Consider the following 22,553-nt stretch of genomic DNA (forward strand, 5'->3'; position numbering starts at 1 on the left):
TTTTATTTCAAACTTTTTTTGCATATTTCTGATAAATAGAGCAAGGGGGTAAGAAAGCTCTGGGTCCTTATACTCTGCAGTGGGGAACTCTCTTTTTGTAATTGGTTCCTATGGAGTTTTTTCCACACCAACAACAAATTCTCCAATGCCAACCGGGTGCCCAACAATTTAATGCAATTCTGACACTATCTACCTGGAGTTAGTGTCAGATCCTACAAGTTGAAGGGCGTAGTCCTATAAGATTAACCTACTTGAGATGCCAGTTGCAAATGGGGTGCCTGGGGGAACCCATACTTCTGCTGGGCTGACTACAAATTCAGGAGTTCCCACAACTCCTCTCTCCCAAGTTCGATAATTTGCTAGAATGACTCGCAGAACTAAGGTTTATTTTAAAGGATCAAATAGACCAAATGGAAGAGATGTATAGAGCAAGGTATGGGGCGGGGCGGGGCGGGGTGGGGCGGGGCGGGGCGGGGGCTGGGGGTGGTGGTGAGATGAGAGCTTCCATGCCCTGTCCAGGGTTGTCACCCTGCCACACCTTGATGTATTTACCAACTTGGAAGTCCTCTGAACCTCACTGGGTAAGTGTTTTTATAATCCAATCACCAGGGCCCCTTCCCCTTCCTGGGGACCAGTCCCCATCCTGAAATTATCTAGAGGCCCCACACTGAGTCACTGCATTAACCTGAATTCAGGTAAAGTCAAAGTAGCTTGTTATGAATAATAAAAGACATTCCTATCACTCAGGAAATTACAAGGGTTTTAGGAGCTCCATGCCAGGAATAAATAAATATGTAGATATATTTAAATTTATATGTACATTAATATAAAAATATATTTAAATAATAAATATATATAATTTAGAGATATATTACATGTATATTATATATAGAATATTATTTCACATATAAAATATTTATTTATACTATAACATAGTATAAATAAATAGTATAGTATACTATACTGTTTATAGTATAGTATAAATATCATATATAATACATAGTATTTTTATCATACCACAGTTCCCCTCAGGGCACTGCCATTCATTTGTTTGCTGGATTGGCTACATGCAAATTAACTAAGCTTTTAGGTGTGGCTCTTGACAGGTTTAGCGAATATATGCTGGTTCTGCAACCCCTTCACATTTGGCTGTAGGTCTGATAGATATGCAGATTAGGCAGCCCTCATATGTTGATGCTGATAAGATGTTGTGATCACCATATCACCGGAACTTGGGAGTCATAATTCATGAACTCATAATAGTCCACATTTCGAGTATACTCTATACAGTTTACACCCTCTCCTTGGATCCTCTAGACTGAGGATCAGGTAGATGAGAGATGAAGGCACTGAGACTCAGAGAGAGCAAGCAACTGGCCCAAAGGTCCACAGCAAGGCAGTGGCAGAGATGGGTGGAACACAGCCCAGAAGCCCTCCTTCTGCTGCTTTTCTCTGTCGCATGACATTCCCTCTGCTAACCATGTAGTCAGGTCACACTCAAGCTGGTCTCCTTCTTGACAGCCCATGTCTTGTGATTGAGAAGTGTCAGACCTAGGAGAGACCTTACCAATCTGCTGTGAAGACAGGGAAACAGGCCAGTGGAGGTGGAGCCAGAAGTGGGATTCCCAGCACCTGTGGCTTAGCCCCCGCTCATAGGCTTGAGCTCCAGGGGTATGACTAGGTTCAAATCCCAACTTCACCATTTATTCTCTGGGCCTTAGGCAGATTAACCTCAAATTTTGCATTTATAAAGTGGAACTAACAGCAGAACTCACCTCAAAAGGTTACTGGGGGGCTTCCCTGGTGGTGCAGTGGTTGGGAGTCTGCCTGCCGATGCAGGGGACGCGGGTTCGTGCCCCGGTCCGGGAAGATCCAGCATGCCGCGGAGCGCTAGGCCCATGAGCCATGGCCGCTGAGCCTGCGCATCCGGACCCTGTGCTCTGGAACAGGAGAGGCCACAACAGCGAGAGGGCCGCGTACCGCAAAAAAGAAAAAAAGAAAAAAAAAGGTTACTGGGAGGAGGATTAGATAACACATATAAAGCTTTATAATAGGGCTGGCACACAGTACACACTCAATATATTTTTATTTTTAGTACTATTTTTATTATAATCACGGTGGGGAGGACAAACTTTTCCTCTGCCCACTTAGATTAAGTGACTGGGCACCTGTGAGTTAAACTAACAAAAGACAGGTTAACATAAGAAAAGGTAAAAGTTCATTTACATATATACAAAGGAGCTCACAGGAGACGTGGCTCAAAGAAGCAGTTAGAATTGGGGGCTTATATACCATCTTATTTTGTTTCCCGACTTTATTGAGATATAATTTACATAACACTGTATACGTTTAAGGTGTACAATGTGTTGATTTGATACACATACATTGAAAATGATTACCACGCAGCATTAGCTAACACCTCCATTATGTCACACAACCACCATTTCTTTTTTTGTGGCGAGAACATTTAAGATCTACTCTCCTAGCAACTTTTCAGTATGTAACACAGCATTATTAACTATAATCATTATGCTCTGCAGTAGACTCCCCATAACTTATTCATCTTATACAGGGAAGTTTGTACGCTTTGACCATCATCTGCCCATTTTCTCCACCCTTCCCAGGCCCTGGCAACCACCACTCCACTCTGTTTCTATGAGTGCAACTTTTTTTTTTTTTGCGGTACGCGGGCCTCTCACCGCTGTGGCCTCTCCCGTGGCGGAGCACAGGCTCCGGACGCGCAGGCTCAGCGGCCATGGCTCACGGGCCCAGCCGCTACGCGGCATGTGGGATCCCCCCGGACCGGGGCACGAACCCGCGTCTCCTGCATCGGCAGACGGACTCTCAACCACTGCGCCACCAGGGAAGCCCGAGTGCAACTTTTTTAGATTCCACACATAAGCGATATTGTATGGTATTTTTCTTTCGCCATCTCTTCCACTTAAGCATAATGTCCTCGAGGTCCGTCCTTGCTGTCACAAATGGCAGGATTTTCTTCTGTCTCATAGCTGAATTATATTCCATGGTGTGTATACACATATACCACATCTTCTTCATCCATTCATCTGTTGATAGACACTTAGGTTATTTCCATGTCTTGGCTACTGTGACTAACACTGCAGTGAACATGGGGCTGCAGCTATCTCTTCAAAATCTCACTTTCATTTCCTTTGGATATATGCCAAGAAGTGGAATTGCTGGATCTTATGGTAGTTTTGTTTTTAATTTTGTGAAGAACCTCTAGACGGTTTTCCACCAATTTATATTCCCAAGAACAGTGTACAGGGGCTCCCTTTCCTCCACATCCTCACCAACACTTGTTATTTCTTGTCTTTTTTTTTTTTTGCAGTACGCGGGCCTCTCACTGTTGCGGCCTCTCCCATTGCGGAGCACAGGCTCCGGACGCACAGGCTCAGCGGCCATGGCTCATGGGCTCAGCTGCTCCGCGGCATGTGGGATCTTCCCGGACCGGGGCACGAACCCGTGTCCCCTGCATCGGCAGGCGGACTCTCAACCACTGCGCCACCAGGGAAGCCCTAATTCTTGTCTTTTTGATGACAGCCCTTCTAACAACTGTGAGGTGATATCTCATTGTGATTTGGATTTGCATTTCCCTGAAGATCAGTGATGTCCAAGCACCTTCTCATGTACCTTTTGGCCATTTGTATGTCTTTTCTGGGAAAATGTCTATTCAGTTCTTCTGACCATTTTTAAATTGGACTGTTTGGTATTGTCCGTTTGCTTTGGGTTGTATGAGTTCTTTGTATATTTTGGATATTAACCCCTTATCAGATATTATATACCACCTTAATAGGGAAAGAGGAGAAAGGGCACTTATGGGAAAACAAACAGCTTTTAGGAAAGATAAGTGGGCCCTTAGGAGAATAGCTGGGAGATGTGAATTCTTATCCGGGTCTCAGGTGACCAGAGTCCGTCTTCTCTGGTTGTGAAACTCCCAGGAGGGAATTTATGACATGTGAATTCTTTTGGGAGGCTCTGCTTTTAGGCAGATAAGGGGAAGTTCAGAGAAAGGCCTCCTCCTGCATCTGTTGATTCTCAAATATCTTCAGCTCAAAATAATCCTTAGGACACAGTGGTAGAGTTTGTACCCCTCCACTCATTACAGGAGAGAGGGCGGGGAGGATGGGAGATGCAGTCCTAGGTTGGAGGGCACCTGTCGGTTTTCAGGACACCTTCCAGACTCTTGTCCCTGGCTGAGGATTGGGGCACTGGTGGCCTCTGCTCCTTATCAGAGCTTGCTCAGCGCTAAGCTGGAGCCATTCCATCCTCCGCCCCTCCCACCTGGGGCAATGGGGTGGCTGCAGGCTACACTAGGGAACTTCATCCACAGGTGAATAAAGCTGGGATGGGGAGAGGGGGCACTACTGCTGGGCTGCAAAAGTCCCCAGGCCATCCCTCTACGAGGGAGGCCGACCCTTTTCCCTGCCCGCCCCATGACGTCAAGGTCTCCCAGGGTAGAGATCTTGCCTGGTCCCCCTCTGCAGAGCTGCATGAGCCAGCGGCGTACTGAGCACATTTGACTCATGGTGGACCGTTCTTTAACACTTCCCTCCTTTGCATTTATCAAACAAAAATATTACACCTCCTACTTGGCTCTAATTTCACAAACAAAACCTCCAAGCTGTCACACAGCATGGCAGAATTGAAACAGAACCCTCAAGTTCTGTTTCTTTGCCTTTACAATCACTGTGCTGTCCTTGCTTATTTAGAATCCACTGTTTAAATGCAGGAATTTGTGCTGCAGGGACTGGAGATGGAGTGGCCCGGTGAGGAATGACAAATGAAACTGTGCTTGGAGCTTGGCTGGCCTGTGTGTAACAGGGAATTCTCTGAGTGAGCTTTCCTGCAGAACCCAACATTTATTAATGAATATGCAGTAAAAGTGGTAATTTGAAGCTTATTTATTATAAAAATTACAGTAATTGGAATAATTGTTTACAACATCAACTAATAAAAGACTTTCAGAGGGGAGTATTTTGCCACTGACAGGGTTTAGGACTGCCAGCACATGGGAGAATAAAAGGCAGATAGACTTTATTCTGTTACTGTTTTAAAGTTCTCTGTATACATCCCCCTCCCCCCTTATTGCCTACACTTGGAGTATACAGCTTCCACCATCCTGACCTTTGCATATCAATAGCACAAGCTGTCTCCACCCTCATGACCACCCTCAGGCTCATCGCCTCTCACCCTTGAGCCAGAAGTTGGCTGGCCACATTGCTGGGATGTTACACCCCAAGGCCAAGATGGCTTCCTACTTTCTCTGGCCTCCAAGACCTCCCCATCCCCTACTCCACCCCAACCCAGTCCTGGCTGGACAGCCTCCTAGACCTCAGTTCACTTGAAACAAGCTCTTAGACATAATTCAAGTGGGCAAACTGAGGCTGCAGGAGGGAAAGAACCTCTCCCGGCGTGAAGCTGAGGGTCCCAGCCCCCTTAGTGACTGCTCAGCCCCAGCTCGGCTTCCCTGCAACAGTCAGGCAGGAGGAAGGTGAAGGGAAGCCCTGGGATGGGCTGGGGCACCGCAGGGTTGATTTGCATCTCATCTGAATAGGCCCCTGCATCTCACACCCAGAGCAGCCCCACTCATAGAATCCCAGGGCTCAGGAAGATCCCTTTCCCCCACCACCTCCCCTGTGCAGTGTCACTGAACCCCATTCCCTATCGGTGCCCACCCATGACACAGCCTCGCCCTTCCTGTGTCTGGTTGTGAAGCAGTTCTCCCTTGGAAAGGTGAGCAGCACGGGAGGGGCAAGGTCTGTTGGTTCAATCCCAGACGCTTCACCTGAGCAGCAAGCAGGTCTGGGCCTTGAGAAGGAAAACCCATCACTCACCTGGGTCCAAGAGGCACTAGAGGGAGGTAAGGCCCAGCACTGAAGAGCCTGAGAGGACTGTGGTGCTTTGGTCTGATGCTGGGCAGAGATGACCTTTGGACGCCAGTCCTGCTTTCACCTGGCTGTGAGAATGAGTTGAGTCAGGTGACAGGAGCTGGGACAGAAACAGAGCTGAGGGAGGAAGCTAAGGGCCAACTACTGATGCCCACAGGAGAAGCCCATCCTGAGAATGGGATATTCAGGCAATGCCCAACCCTCCAGTCCCCAGCCTTTGCTCAGACAGCCTGGCTGGAAGATATCCTTCCTGGCCATACTCCCAGAGAAGAGTCTCATCCCATCACCTGGGGCCCCTTCTGGAAGCCATCACAGCCCTGCTGACGCCCACTGTCTACTTGTACTCCTCCAGTGACAGAAAGCTTATTAGTTCCCCGAAATCGCGATCACGGCCCCTAGGGCCCTAGTGAAACTGCGCAGGTCCCTATGGGGCTACCGGGCACGGAAGCCTTTCAGACAGTTGCTAATCAGGGAAGGAAGGGGATGCAGAGACAAGGGAGGAGCAGCAAAGAAACAATAGTGTAGCCTTGGGGCAGGGTCCTGGTTCCATCTCAAGGGATACACACAACAATATCTTTGAGCTCTTTACAGAGCTAAAACCCCCAACAAATGGAAGATGTTAGCATTCTTCATTCCAGAAGAGCTCATCAAGGGACTACCTGAGGCCAGATTAAAGGAGTACAGGCCCTACACACACCCTAATCCTTATTAGCAATCCCTCCCTTGAGCCATTGCTATAAAACTCCTCACCAAATCCTCCCAGATTGGGACACACGGTTTTTGAGGGCACAGAGCCCGCTGTGTCCCCCTTTGCCTGGCAAAGCAATAAAGCTATTCTTTCCTACGTCACTCAAAACTCTATCTCCGAGATTCGATTCAGCACGGGTGCACAGAGGTCAAGTTTTCGGCATCACTAGCTCTGCTGGGAAAAGTTTCTTCTTTTTGAGCTGGAACTTCTCTCCCTGGAACTCACCCCATTGGCTGGCCTGGCCCCAGACACTGCTGTAGGGGCGGAAAACTTTTCCCTTTTTCCCTTCTAGGCTCTTTGGCTGGATTAATAATTAAATTGACATAGGACAGATTAATAGGAGAAAATCAAATTTCATACATGTGGGAGCCCCATAAAAATATGAGACTCCCAAGGGCAGTCAGGAGTAATTGAGGCTTATATACCATCCTGAGCTAAGGAGAAGGGGGTAGGGGTCGGGGATAAGTCTTCCTGATGTGAAAAGTTATCCTTCCTGGTACAGGCCCCTCTAAATTCTTTTAGGCAGTTAGGGAGGAAGTAAAAAGCTCTTCCTGAGCCCTCTGGGACCCCACTGTCTTCAGTTCAAAATAATCCACATGCGAAATTGACACCTTCTGGGGTGGCATATTCTGCTTCCCCTCACTGTCAAACCTGCCAGTGGTGTGGGGTGTACCCCACAAGTTCTGATTTATGATCAGTTCCCTCCAGCCTCCCTATGCCACCACTTCTAGTCCTGTCTCAGAGTCTGTTCTGTTTTTTATCGCCTCATACTCTCTGGGGGGCATAAATCACTAGAGGGGTGCAAGCCAAGGCTAGAGGCCTGCCTATCAGAGGTCTCATAAGTGTCAGGAGCCTCCTGGGTTCCCCAGCCCTGGGGGAGGTGGGAGTAGAAATATGGGAGCGGGGAGTTTGGAATCACTTCACACTTGGGGAGGTGTGGCTCAGAACCATTAGTCAACTCCTTGTCTTTGCTTTCACCTTTCCCAAAAGGAAGTGAGGAAATACCTCCTGAAAACAATGGCCTGCCTGCCACCTGCCAGGGTTGTGTTTGTCCAGTGAGCTCAGGCCTCTCAGACATGCAGGGAATGCAGAAGACCCAGCCTGGAATAATCCAGGAGCACCTACACACACACACACACACACACACACACACACACACACACACACACAGCCCTGGCTCGGCACCTCCCCAGACACGGGAGGGCGCTCACCCTGCACTTAATTTATCCCCCATTCTGCCCACGTAGGCTTGTGGACCACCGCCACCCAACTGCTAGAAGAGACCAGTGAGCCGGGGCACACTCTCCTCCAGCTAGACTTAAGGAAACACTTTTTTTTTTTTTTTTGGCCACACCACACAGCTTGCAGGATTTTAGTTCCCCGACCAGGGATTGAACCTGGGCCACAGCAGTGAAAGCTCCAAGTCTTACCCACTGGACCACCAGGGAATTCCCAAGAAAACACTTCCTGAGGCTGCAAACAGTGACCCAGGCACTATGGGGTTCCAGGCTCTGGATGAGCTTTGAAAGCAGGAGGGATGCCCAAGGCGTCAGGCAGGATAAAGCTCTCTGCAGAGTGAGGAACAGGCAGGGCCGAGAGAGGGGGAAGGTCGCCCAGTGCCTGAGCAGGTACTGAGGCCTAAGCATGGAGATGGGGGCACACGCCCACACCCACTGACAATGCACCCACCCCCACCCCCAGGTCCTCCACAACACAGGCGGACCTTTTACTGCCGTGTCTCTCCTGGTCTCACAACAGTCCTCTTTCACAGCTAATTCCTATCAGAGACCTGGAGTTTAAACCTCATGCTTCAGCCCGGCCTTCCCCAGAGCCTTTCAGACCTCTCTGGGAAGGGCCAGGTAATTCCCAGGATAGGCTGTGCAGGGGTCAAGTTCAGCTCAGGGTTCTGGGTTTCACATCAGCATTTAGTCCCAATCACTGGCCTGCTTGGTTGCCTCTGAGGGCATGTCACTCCAAGATTCCTTCAATGTGATTTCAGTTCCTGGTGGGTGGGGGGGCATCCCCTCTGATTCTTGATCCTGACATTGATCTCACAGTCCCACCTATCTCAGACCCCTTCTTACCTCTTCTAGCTTCCCCTCCAAGAGGGGTCAGGGGCCAGGGAAGGGGGTGCCTAGGTCAGCTCAAGGACAGATTCAGGATTAACAGCTTTTAGGGCATATTTGATAAGATTTGATTTCAGACCCCAGGGGCCTCAATACTCCCAGCAGGGGCTCCAGTAAGGCAAGTGAGGCATCTAGGGGGCAAAAGTTTAGGAGGCTCTCACCCTCAGCGTCCTGAAAGTGCAGGGTCAGCACGTAAGAGTGAGTGTCTCTTCAAAACAGTCTCTGACATAAATTGTACCAATCTTTTCTTAGGTCAGTCTCCCAGGCAATAGAAATAAAAACAAAAATAAACAAATGGGATCTAATCAAACTTACAAACTTTTGCACAGCAAAGGAAACCATTAAAAAAGTGAAAAGACAACCTACGGAACAGGAGAAAATATTTGCAAATGATGCAACCGACAAAGGCTTAATCTCCAAAATATACAAACAGCTCATACAACTCAACAAAAACAAACAACCCAATCGAAAAATGGGCAGAAGACCTTAATAAACATTTCTCCAAAGAAGACATACAGATGGCCAGTAGGCACATGAAAAGATGCTCAACATCACTAATTATTAGAGAAACGCAAATCAAAACTACAATGAGGTACCACCTCACACCAGTCAGAATGGCCATCATTAAAACGTCTACAAATAACAGCTGCTGGAGAGGGTGTGGAGAAAAGGGAACCCTCCTACACTGTTGGTGGGGATGTAAGTTGGTACAGCCACTATGGAAAACAGTATAGAGATTCCTCATAAAACTAAAAATACAACTACCATATTATCCAGCAATCCCACTCCTGGGCACATACCTGGACGAAACTATAATTCAAAAAGATACATGCATCCCTATGTGCATAGCAGCACTATTTACAATAGCCAGGACATGGAAACAACCTAAAGGTCCATCTACAGATGAATGGATAAAGAAGATGTGGTACATATATACAATGCAATACTACTCAGCCATAAAAAGGAATGAAATAATGCCATTTGGCAGCAACATGGATGCAACTAGAGATTATCATACTAAGTGAAGTAAGTCAGAAAGAGAAAGACGAATACCATATGTTATTACTTATATGTGGAATCTCAAATCTAAAATATGGCACAAATGAACCTATCTACAAAACAGAAGTAGATTCACAGACATAGAGAACAGACTTGTGGTTGCCAAGGGGGATGGGAGAGGGAGGGATGGACTGGGAGTTTGGGGTTACTAGATACAAACAATTACATTTAGAATGGATAAACAGCAAGGTCCTACTGTATAGCATAGGGAACTATAGCCAATCTCCTGGGATAAACCATAATGGAAAAGAATATTAAAAAAAAGTATGTCTATATAATTGAGTCACTTTGCTGTACAGCAGAAACTAGCACAACATTGTAAATCAACTACACCTCAATTAAAAAAAAAAGGGGGGGGAATTCCCTGGTGGTCCAGTGGTTAGGGCTAGGTGTTTCCACTGCCGGGGGCCAGTTTCTATTCCTGGTTGGGGAACTAAGACCTGGCAAGGCGTGTGGTGTGGCGCCCACCTCCCCCCCCAAAAATAGTATCTCTTATTATTATTATTATTGGTGTAGGCACTTTGCTGGCCTTACTTTAGCCCCAGATTAACATCAGGGGAGAAGAATTGAGGAACCTGGTCCTTCTGCAGGCAGGCAGGCATGAAGCAACAGAGCTCCTTGCAGCCAGAACCCAGGAGTTCCAGGCTGGCTCCAAAAGGAGAGAGGAGCCACCACGCAAACACAGGCAAAATGTTATGCAAATCAGCCTTTTGGAGGTTTGCATGGGGGTGAGGGTGGGAGGCTGAAGGAAGGAGCACCAGTAGGCAGTCTGCAGGGAGGGCACCTGGGTGGGTGCTGCACCCATTGCACAAGGGGAGGTCCAAAATCACTTCAAACTCCCAACCAGACCAGGACTTAGTAAAGCACAACTTATTGAGGTAGTTGGTTGCCACTTTAGGTCTATTCCAGTGAATGAAAAAGACACCTTAATGTATTTCATTTACTCAGTGAAGGGGAGGTGCAGAGACAGGTGTTTGTGGGGAGAAGAGTGGGGCAAAGCAGACAGGGGACACAGAATCTTCTCAGAGGCTGATTCTGCTTATCGTACCAGCCACTCAGAGTGCCCCAACCAGACCTCCTTCAGGCCATCCCAGGCCCCTCTTCCAAGAAGCTCACAGAAGCTCTCCTCCTGGGGGTCCTGCCTTGGGCTCACCCTGTAACCAAGCAGGACCCTCTGTGGCCTTCCCAGGACAGACACCCTCCCCCATATCCTCTGCTGTAACTCCTCTCTGAAGTACCCAGATAATAGTATCTCATGCATATTTCCTGAGTTTTTCAGATGCTAAAATCCACCGCCAAATGGAAGAAATTAACTACTTGATGATCCTGAGCATGGCGCCCCCAGACCTACTGGACTAAGGACTGATAATGTTAACCACTCTGTTACCTCAACATCAACCAGAGAATTGTTCATGAGCTGATCACATACCCCGGCATGCTCCTCCTCTCCTGGTCTTTAAAAATGCTTTGCAGAAATCCTCCGGGAGTTCAGGGGTTTTTTGAGCACAAGCCACCCATTCTCCTTGCAAGGCTCTGCAATCAATCTTTCTCTGCTTCAAACCCTGACATTTTGATTTGGTTTGTTTGGCCTCTGTGTGTTGGGCACACGAACTTGCGTTTGGTAACAACCCCATCAGTGGTTTAGCCTGAGGGATACTGGGGGACAGGACTGGGAGAAGATGGAAAGGAGAAGCTGTGTTGTCCTCTTCGTTTCCCTGACACGAAGTGCTGGCGAGTAATGTGAGCATGACTGGGGAAGGCATTCTAGTCCCCTGAACGTCACTTCCATTGGGAAGCCCTCCTTGACTTACCCTCCCCACCCTCCTCAGTACCTCCTGGGTCAGGAAGAGGGGCCTGGCTGAGTGAGACTTGGGAGATCCAGAGTTGTTTTGCTGATTGCTCTTAGGTGTCCTGCCTTCTCCATCAGACCATGTCACTCCAATCAGATGTGATGTCATCTCCCCATCCATCAGTGTCCCTTTCAGAGCAGCCCTGGGAGAGCTGGGCTGTGTCTGCCCGTGGATCTCCCTTAGGCTGAGCCCGGCTCCCCCACCTGTGGGGTCCCACAAAGGATCTTGTGAAGATACCCCATACACACACTCTCTCTCCCCAGTTCTCAAGACATCACTGGGGAAAGAAGAGGACAGGATTATAGAGAAGTGGCCCAGAGTCCCAGAAACCACCGGTCACACTGGGACACGTGTTCTGAGTGCAAGTCTCCCCCGGTCACCCCATATGTATATGAAACAATGAAGCTGTATTTATTACTTGCAAAAAGAAAGAAACAAAACTGTACTTGCTATGAAAGCACATAATCTGTGCAACGCAAGAGCTGATCTTACACAGAGTATGGAAAGCATTCTGTTCAGCAATTGGCTGACTTTCAGAAGCCAGACTGTTTGCAGACTGGCTGACTTTCAACCTTAAAGTTTAGGAATTGGTTGCCTTTCAGAAGCGGTAGCGCTGGGGAATAAGGCTGTTGCTGATTGGCTGGCTCTCAGAAGCGCGGTCACTGGAATGAGACCGCCACTGATTGGTTGGCTTTCAGGGTACTGCCGTAAGGCTGTCAATGGTTCTGCCAGGTTTAAAATGGATCTGTTCGTGGCTTAGGGTTTGGCCCCAGAAGTCTTTTCTTTTCTTGAATTTAGAGAATAGAAACGTTTTATTTTCACCTCCCCCCACACTCCTGACTTCTTCCCTCTCTGACCAGCCAAGCACAGATCATCTGTGCCCCAACTTTGTCCAGAAGTTAGTCTGCCCAGGCCTGGCCATTCATTCCTTCAACACCTCTTTCTCGGGTGCCCACAATGGGGACCAGAGCTCTAAAAAGCAGACCAGATCCCTTCCCTCCTGGGGCTGGATACACCCTCCTGAGCCCAGAGCTGGGCACCCAGAGGGTGTTTAAATATTTGTTGAGGGGAGGCATGGTCAGTTCTACCTCCCAGGCCTCCAGGGCAGGCAGAGGAGACCTTGTGGCTCCGGGTCTGGCTTCCACTAGCCCAGGAGGTGCGTCTGTGGAACCTCTGTCCAGTGCAGAGAGCCAGGTGGGAACCAATGGCTTGTTTCCCCCATATTATTTATAGACTCTGCTTTGTTCCAAAGAAGATTGGAACCTAAGCATTAAAAAGATTGGAATCTGTCAGTCTTCCTCACTAGACATCCCCTGCATGAGTGGTTGAATGAATGAATGAACAAATGAATGAAAGGCTGTAAGGGGATTGCATGGTGGATTTGGCAGAACTGGTATAAGCTATACCCTTCGGTTTTTTTGCTCCTGTAAAATCTAGCCTCAGCACTTGCCACTCCCCCTGTTCACAGCTTACTGGTTCCTCATGTCTGGGACCTAGTTTGAGTCCCTTATGGCCCAGCAGGGGTCTTAGTCCTCTTTGGGTGGTATTTTGGTCCTCACTCTGACTCTACTCCACACAGCACTGGGAAGTTGAGGGTGTTCTGATGGTCTGGATTAGTTGGCTTTAACTCTTCTAGAAAATGGTGAGTACCTTTGGGAAAAAACAAACTACATTAATTTGGGTCCTAGGTCAGAAAAACAAGTTTATGTTTGGCTTTGGTCTGGGTTGGTTTTGGCCTTTGGCCACTGGTCAGGAGAGCAAGAGGGCAGGGAAGATTGTCTTGGCCCCAAAGCAGGAGAAGTGGGTCAAAGCCCAGCTCTAGCCAGAATCACATAAGGAATTGGGCCAGGCCTTCCCCTCGACTATTTATGTTAACACACATTTACTGAGGACCTGCCATGTACTAAGTATGGTGTGGGGCTCACATAGACTCTGCCCCAGCCCTCAGGGGGCTCAGAGTCTAGTGGGGAGACAGATAAGTGAATAGGGCTTCCATCGTAGAGTGATCGGGGAGTGAGCAGAGGGGCTGTCTGAGTGCAGTGGAGGCCCCAGATTCAGCTTAGGGTGAGAGGTGACATCGGAAATATGTTATGGAAGCAGGACCGGCTACATAACCTGTATGGCCCCATGCAAAATGAAAATGCAAGGCCCCTTGCTCGGATTTTGAGATGGCGATGGCAGAGCATTAAACCAAGCACTGGGCCCTTCTCGGCACAGGGCCTGTGTGACCGCACACATCCTACACCCACAGTGCAGGCCTTACTTAGAGGAGGAGACACCTGGGCTGTGTCTGAAGCATGAGTGTGAGTGTGAGGGAGGGGATGGGGGTGCATCGCAGGCAAGGGTGCTATGCAGGCCATGAAACAGCCCTGTGTGTACAAGGACCTGGCAGCTCTGTGGAATTCCCAGAGCCTTATTTCCTCAGATCTGGGTCTTAATACCTATCCAGGAGCTGATGCAACCCAGACAAGGCTTTCCCAGGCCTCAGGGATTATATGAGGCTGCCAGCATCCTTTCTTGTCAGCGGATAGGGCTGGGAGTGGGGGGACACCATCATTTTAATCTGGCATTATTGGGAGGTGTTTTTTGTTTGTTTTTTGGCTACGCTGCATGGCTTGCAGGATACTAGTTCCCCGACCAGGGATTGAACCCGGGCCCTCTTGGCAGTGAGAGCACAGAGTCCTAACCACTGGACCGCCAGGGAATCCCCCTCATCTTTTCTTAAGAAATAGAAGTTACTTTTTGTAATGTATTTGGCAAATAAATAAACATACAAAAGTGAAGTGAGAAGCCTACATTGGTTTCCCTAAAAAAACTAAAAGTGGCTGCTCTGTGAACTCCCCAAATCTAGGCTCCATGGGGCTTGCCCTCTTGATGTCATATGTCCCTGGAGAAGCCATAAGTGACACACAGCCAGCCTTCCTGAGCGCCCAGCTGGACGAGGGGCAGACAAGTTCCAGGAGTTGGGATTCAGGAAGGACCGGCTGGAAGGCTCCTGCCCCACCAGTTCTCTAGTCTCTGCAGGGTAAGGCACCAGCTCAGGCCAGGAGCTGCTGAGAGGGCAGCCTTGAAAGCCAGCAGGGAGATAACAGGAGACGGAGAAACCAAAGCCTCCCCTGATAACCCACCAGGAAGCCAACACAGAACAAAACAGAGAGATAAGGGGCAGACTGCCTTTCTCAAGGCCAAACGGTTTTAAAAGACACTCCTTGGGGTGGACATCGGGTTTAAAGACTGGGCTGATAAAGAGATCCTTTGGTGGGGAGCTAAAGAGATAAATGAGTCTCCACCAGCTGGTTTGGTGACCTCCAACAGGACTGGGCTCCTGGATGGACGGCAGCTGGACGCCTCCAGCGCTCTGAGTTCCGGCCTCATCCCCCACGGTCAAGGCTGGGTTCTCCTATTTCAGGCTCCTCGGGCCTCCTGTTTTAGTCTAAAGTGGGTACAGTTTTGTTTGGTTTTTAAACAAAGGTAGGTAGACTGTATGTCTAAGAAATGCTCAATCAAGTGTCTTTGAGCCAAAGAGGGCCTTGGGGGCCATGTGGTATGACAAAGGCCACCATGTGACCTTGGCTGCTACTGGTGTGCCTGTGCCCGGTGCCTGACTTTCTGTGAGCCCAGTGGGGCAGGGCTGGGGGAGGAACAAGAGACAGTAGATATAAAGTACTCAGCCAGTACTGCCCCTGCCTGGGCGCTGGGCTTTAGAAGGCCTCACTCTGGTCCTGCCCTCCCTGCTCCACTGGGACCCAGAGTAGAAGCCACACTCCATTCTAGACTACACTCTGGGTCCCCTGCCTACAAGGCCCCCTGCCCACTTTCCAGACCTGAGCCGGTTTCTGCCCACCTTAATCTTCCCGAGGGCTGGCCAATGGTGCTGTTGTGCAAGAGGACATAGGGAGAGTGTAGAGAGTTTGAACAGACGTTCTGGGGGTGCCAACACACATGACTCCTAGGCTACTCATGGTGCAGGATGGAGCCTGTGATAGAATATGTTCCAGTCACTCCTGTATTTCCAACCACCCCAAAACTTAGTGGTGTGAAACAGGAACCATCATTTTACTGTTATCTCTTACGGTTCTGGAGTTTGACCGGACTCGAGATGGACTGTTCTCTTTTCGGGTCTCTTATGTGGTGGCAGTCAGATGCCGGCTGTGGGCACTGCACCTCCGCCTACGCTGCTGTGCGCCTGGACTTCCTTGCGGCATAGCAGCTGGGGTCTAAGAACAAGAGTCATGAAAAGGATCAGGCAGAAGCTGTATCACCTTTCGTGATTTCTATAACTTTCGGTTACAGAAATCATATAGCATCGTTTCTGCTGCAGTCATAAGGCTGCCCAAATGAGATGGCAGGGCACACAGGCTCCACATCTTAATGGGACATGTGTCAAAGTACATTGTAAGAAGGTACTTGGATACATTGTGGTGGCCACCTCTGAAATATGCAACGTGCCCCCAAAGAGAAGGGAAGCCAGCCACGGGTAGGAGCCTCTGTATGTTCTCTTGCCCCAGGCCTGCAAGTGATACAGGCGGTGGCAGTCTTTTGTCACCCAGGTTCCTCTGATCTAGGTGTCCACACCTGTGGGAAGCCATTCTGCTTAAACCAGAAGGTATCCAGCCCGGATCCCATAGCCAGTCTCCCTGACCTTGTGAGTCCAACAGCAGCAGCTAGGGTACAGGCCTCAGAGGGGAGGAATGATTGAATTATTCCCAAGAGTTCTTTCTGGCATAAGACTCACCAGGAAACCCCATCCTTTCCCCTCCAGGAGCAGAGGGAGGGAGAATCTGCCACCTGGCCATGAGGTCTCCTATCCCGATGGAGAGCCCAAAGCCCTAAGTTCTAGGCCTCAGTCACTCTGTGATCTTGGACAACTCACTTGTCTTCCAGCCTCACTCTCTCCTCCCCTGTGAATCGGGCTGGCGGGCTGGGCTGGCCCTAAAGCCTCTGCCCACTCCTCCACACCCAGCAACAGTGATCACCTGCTCACACAAGTCCCAGCTCTCCCGTTACCTCCTTAGGAGAACACATCACCCCTTCCAGAATATACCCATCCCTGGCTCCATGGGGGCAAACCTGCTCTGATTTTGATCACAGCTATTTTCCAGATCAGTGCCCAACAACAGGATATGTTTGCTGCGTCTGACTTCACACAGCCTCTCCTAGGGACTGGCCCATGGCTGGGGCCGCCTCATCCAAATCTCTCCCTCTGTTGTCTTCTTCTCAGAGAGGAACCCTGGGCTGGAGGAGAGGGCAGATTTGCACCATTCAATCGGGTGGTTCGGCAGCACGCATTTTCATGCAGCCCAGCAGGAGGGAAAGGCATCTTCAGCTTAATATGGTGGGGGCTGTACTCTCAGCAGGGAAAAGGGTCAAGGTCAGGTTAATGAGGAAAATCAGGGCCTCATGCAAGCTAGAGGGTGCATCCCCCACTCTGTGATCTCCAGGAGGAAGAAGTCCAGCAGGGAGAAGAGTTTGCTCTCAGGTCCTTAAAGGGAGAAAATGCAAGCAGCTGGGGCTGGTGGAGAGCAATGGGCTGAGAGGGAGGACCCATCACCACCCCCAACCTCAGAGCAGAACCCGCCTGCCAGGGAAATCATACACACCCAGGGGGCTGTCTGGGAGGTAGAGCTGGGTTTCAGTGCTCTGTGGGGAGCGGTGGTCAGTCTTATGGGGGGAGAGTTTGCAGAGACACCAGTCCTGGAAGGTTAGAGAGAGGACTGATGGGACTGTGGGGAGAAGAGGTGGCTTAAGAAAGGAGGTTGTGGGCTTCCCTGGTGGTGCAGTGGATAAGAATCCACCTGCCAATGCAGGGGATGCAAGTTCGATCCCTGGTCTGGGAAGATACCACATGCTAAGGAGTAACTAAGCCTGTGTGCCACAACTACTGAGCCTGTGCTCTAGAGCCCACAAGCCACAACTACTGAGCCTGTGTGCCACAACTACTGAAGCCTGCAGGCCTAGAGCCTGTGCTCCACAAGAGAAGCCACCGCAATGAGAAGCCCGTGCACCGCAACGAAAAGTAGCCCCCGCTCGCCAAAACTAGAGAAAGCCTGCGCATAGCAATGAAGACCCAACACAGCCAAAAATAAATAAATAAAAGAAAAAAAAGGAGGTTGTGACCAAGCTGAAATGGAGAGCCCCCCCCCACCCCTTTACAGGAAGAGACCTGCCCTTACCCCTAGTATCCATCCCAGCCCACGGTTTGCCTCTGTCCCCTGTGTCTGGGCAGTTTTGGAACTGAAAGTATTCATTTCAGTAAGCTGTTTAAGCTTCCCATGGAGGCGGCAAGGACTAACAAAGACAGAGGTGACATTGTTTATAAAAAGGGGTTTACCTTGCGTGGGGTGCTGAAGAGTAATGGCTTGCCTAAGGTTGCCAGATCGAGCAAATAAAAATACAGGACTCCTGTTACCAAAGGCAAGTTGGTGTGCTCGACACACAATGAGGCCAAACAAACCAAAAAGTTGGAAGAGCCAAGAAAGGTTTGTTGCAGGGCCAAGCAAGGGGGACAGGGGGCTTGTGCTCAGAACCCGACGAAGTCCCTGATGGTTTTCAGGGAGAAGTTTTTATAGGCAAAATTTGGGGGTGGGGCTGCAGGGTGTGGCATTCTTCAGATTGGTTGCTGGTGAGGTAACAGGGTGGTTTTCCAGGAATCTTGTGCTCAGCCTGAAGTTACCATCGTCCACCTGGGTGGGGGCCTTAGTCCCTGTAGAAGATCAAAGATTTTGTTATGTATATTCCTTGAGCAGGAACCGGGATCCTGCTTTAATAGCTGCACTATAGTTTCTTGATTGTTCCTCCTTTGTTTCTGCATTCCCTTACTTCCCTGATTAGCAACTGTTTAAATCTGTTCCCTGGAACTCAGGGAAATCTAGGAGGCTGGAGCCTTTATCCTGCAAATAAGGAACAAAGAGTGAGGGTGGGGGGCAGATCACAGAAAGGCTTTTGTGCCCAGGAGGGCCCCACAGGGTCCTGCTCGGTTACAATAATACTAAGACATTATTTACCCTTTTCATTATGTTATCATTTGACTGATCACTCAAAAGAATGGTGGGTAAATCTGTTAATGCCTTAGCACAAATTAAAGCAGTGGCACATGAAGGGATCAGGATATGCCACCCCAAAGTATACCATTTTGGCATAAGGGTTATTGTGACCTGAAGGCAACTGAGAATCAACAGATGCAGGAAGAGTTCTTTATCCTCGCTTTATCTACCTAAAAGTAGGGCATTGATTTCCCTTTGCGGAGGTGTTTCCCTCAGTACCAGGAAGAGAGGAGAGACTCATCACTGGAGATGAAGAGTGAACACAAAGATGAGTCTATGTAGACAGACCTTACTAGAATAACCCTTATCTTCCATCAGTTCCTTCATATATTTCCTAGCCACTTTCCCATGGTTTACTACCCCTCAAAGCCCAAACCCCCTTTCCTTTGTTAGAATGATATATAAGCCCTCAACCCTAATAACTTCTTTGAGGTTCAGTTCTTTTCTGTAAACTCCCATACATGTAAATATTAATAAAAATTGTATGCTTTTTCTCCTGTAAATCTGTCTTTTGTTTGTTTAATCCACAGGCCCCCAGATTCTGAACCTAAGAGGGTAGAGGAAAAGTTTTTCCTCCCCACCACACCAAACTATACTGGTAGTCATTGTAAGCTTCATTGCTGTGTATTTGTCATATGAATGCCCTTGATGGAGCAGTAAAAAATATTAATTTTATTAAATCTCAGTCTGTGAGTAGTACATGTCTGTCTTTTTAATATTCTGTGTGAGAAAGGGGAAAGTATGCATGAAGCACTTCAACATCCAAAGTATGTTGGTGGTCTCAAGGAAACGCACTTGTGTGATTCTTTGAGTTGCCAGCCAAACTAGCTCTTTTCATGGAATACCATTTTTACTTGAAAAAAAGAGTGACAAACATTGATGATTCAGACTCTGATAATTTGACAGACATTTTCTTGAAAATGAATGTAGTGAACCTGTCACTTCATGGAAAAGGATGGACACTATTTGTTGCTTACAGTAAAATTTGAACTTTCAAGCAAAAGTTAGAATTTTGGAAAACTTGTATTCATCACTGTGAGCTTCACAGCTTCCTACTGCGATACTGAAACCAAGCAGGACCCTGTGGGGCACCTGGGCATGGAAGTCTTTCAAACAGTTGCTAATCAGGGAAGGGAGGGGATGAAGAGACAAGGGAGGATCAGCCAAGAAACAGTAGTGCAGCCTTGGGGCAGGGTCCTGTTTCTGCTTCAAGGGTTATACATAACCATGTTTTTGAGTGCTTTTTTTTTTATCATTTAAACCTACATTTAACTCTTGTACAACCATCTTTGTATTTTTGGATTATTTTCTATTTTTTGAATTTTATTTAATTTATTTTTTTACACAGCAGGTTCTTATTAGTTATCCATTTTATATATATTGGTGTATATATGTCAACCCCAATCTCCCAGTTCATCACACCACCACCCCACCTCTTTGAGCTCTTTACAGAACTAAAACCCCGAACAAATGGAAAATGTTAGCATTCTTCATTCTGGAGAAGATCATAGTTTAATAACCTTGAGAACTTCATCAAGAGACTACTTGAGGCCAGATTAAAGGAACCAGAGGAGCTCATTAGAAGGAGACCACCTGAGGCCAGATTAAATGAGTGCAGACCCTGAACACAGCCTAATCCTTATCAGCAGCCTGCCCTTGAACCATTGCTATAAAACTTCTCACCAAATCCTCCTAGGCTGGGACACACAGTTTTGAGGGACACACGCCTGCTGTGTCCCCCTTTGCCTGGCAAAGCAATGAAGTTATCCTTTTCTACATCACCCAAATCTCTGTCTCCAAGATTCGATTCAGCACAGAGGCCGAGTTTTTGGCATCAAAACTGGGATATAATAAGAAATATGTATTTGGTTTTCCTCCATTTATTTGCACAGAGCTCCTATAACCCTTGGAAGTTCCAGAGTCATAGGGGTGAGAGAAGGTCTTTTGTTATTCATCATAAGCCCCTTTCAACCACACCTGAATTTATGCTAATAAGATGACTTCTGAAGGATGTTGGGCTGGTTGCCAGAGGAACTAATCATAAGATTAGAGGGGATTGTGAAACCATGCAACTCAGATTGGGACTTGAACCCACGTGCTTGGACTTGAAGCAAGCCAAAACCCAGATTGGGACTTGAACTCATGTTCTTTTTCTTTTTTTGGCTGCACCACGCAGGATGTGGGATCTTAGCTCCCTGACCATGGATTGAACCTGCACCTCCTGCATTGGAAGCATGGATTCTCAACCACTGGACCACTATGGAAGTCTCAAACCCACCTTCTTTTAACTGAGATCACACACCTAGTCTCAGGACTTAATGAAGCTCAGGTTCTTGATGTCTCACCACAGAAAGAATTCAGTGAGAGACAAAGTGATAGGTAAGAAGTGGATTTAGAGAGAAACACACTCCACAGAGAGTGTGGGCCATCTCAGAAGGCGAGAGCAGCGCTAGGGTATATGGGGTTGTCAGTTTTTATAGGGTGGGTAATTTCATAGGCTAATGAGTGGGAGGAGTATTCCAGTTATTTTGGGGAAAAGGTGGGGATTTCCAGAAATTGGGCCACCACCCACTTTTTGAGCTTTGGTGGTCAGGGAGACTAGAGAGGAGTGGGGCTCCTAGCAATACTCCTGAGGCTGGCCTGGCCTCACTCCTCGCTCTGATTGAATCTGCAGGGCTGGGCACTTCCTGCTCTTTCCCACCAGGAGCCTGGAGGACGAGGGCGAAGATGGGAGGGCTGAGGCCACTTGGTGCCCACTGCCTTTGATCAGCCTGTGGTCCCTTCCCCCTCCCAGGGCACTCCTCTCAGGGGTTGGGGTGACCAGAGACTTGCTGCACCCAAGTTACCGTTAGCCTCTAGGGCCAAGATGACTCTACTAAGTAGAGCTCACCCCACTCTCTCCAAGGAAGCTCTTGGCTCCAAGAAACAGAGACTTCACCTGTGTTTGCTTCCCTTCCTCAGGCTGTTTTGCCCTGATCCCTGGTGGCCGCTGAGGCTGCAGCTCTGAATTGAATGTCCTGACCTAGAATGCCTTGGCTGCTCCAATGACTTAAGAACCATATGTGAGTCCTGGCTCTCACCTTGAGCAAGTTACTCTACCTCCCTGGGCCTCAATTTTTCCAGCTGTATAATAGGGAGGGTAGTATCAACTCCTGGCTGGCCTCAGAACTGTCATGGTGCTGGTGGGTGTGTCACTTAGCTTATGCTAATGTATTACAATGAGCACATAATGAGGCTCAAGTTCCACTGGAAGTCAAATCTTCCACCATTTGGATCTAGTTAGTTCTAACCAGTTTTTGTCATGTCCTGTGGCTATGTCATTCTTTTAAAGGTTGTGCCCCGCCCCCTTCCCTCCTGTTTCAGTTGGATCTTTTGGTCCATCTTACCTCTGGGGAGGAGAGCAGGACTTGAGGCTGACTTAATCATCAATGGTCAGTGATGTAATAAATCTTGCCCCTGTAATGAAGCCTTCATAAAAACCCTTAACCAAAGGGATTTGGAGAGCTTCTGGGTTGGTAAAAATATCCATGTGCTGGGAGATGGTGCACCCCAACTCCATGTGGATGGAACTCCTGCACTCAGGATCCTTCCAGATTTTGCTTTATGTACGTCTTTATCTGGCTTTTCATCTCTGTCCTTTATTTTATCCTTTATAACAAACCGGTAAATTTAAGTGTTTCCTTGAGTTCTGTGAGCCATTATAGCAAATTATCTAAAAGGGGGTTGTGGGAACCCCAGGCTTAATAACTGATTAGTTGTCAGTACAAGTGACAACTTGGGACTTGTGGCTGGCATCTGAAGTGGTGGCGGTCTGTGGG

The 22,553-nt window shown here is 48.4% G+C and overlaps 1 protein-coding gene across 1 annotated transcript in view; it reads right to left on the reverse strand.

Annotated features, from left to right (window-relative positions):
* Positions 1 to 3,524: 3,524 nt before the first annotated feature.
* Positions 3,525 to 22,553, reverse strand: part of PPCDC (phosphopantothenoylcysteine decarboxylase) — a 111,374-nt gene continuing 92,345 nt past the window's right edge. Inside the window, exon 8 of the transcript XR_004348492.1 lies at positions 3,525 to 5,977. The gene's annotated coding sequence lies outside the window, so the exon portion shown is untranslated. The remainder of the gene's footprint in view (positions 5,978 to 22,553) is intronic.

The sequence above is a fragment of the Phocoena sinus genome, chromosome 2, assembly GCF_008692025.1.
Source record: "Phocoena sinus isolate mPhoSin1 chromosome 2, mPhoSin1.pri, whole genome shotgun sequence".
Lineage (NCBI taxonomy): Eukaryota > Metazoa > Chordata > Mammalia > Artiodactyla > Phocoenidae > Phocoena > Phocoena sinus.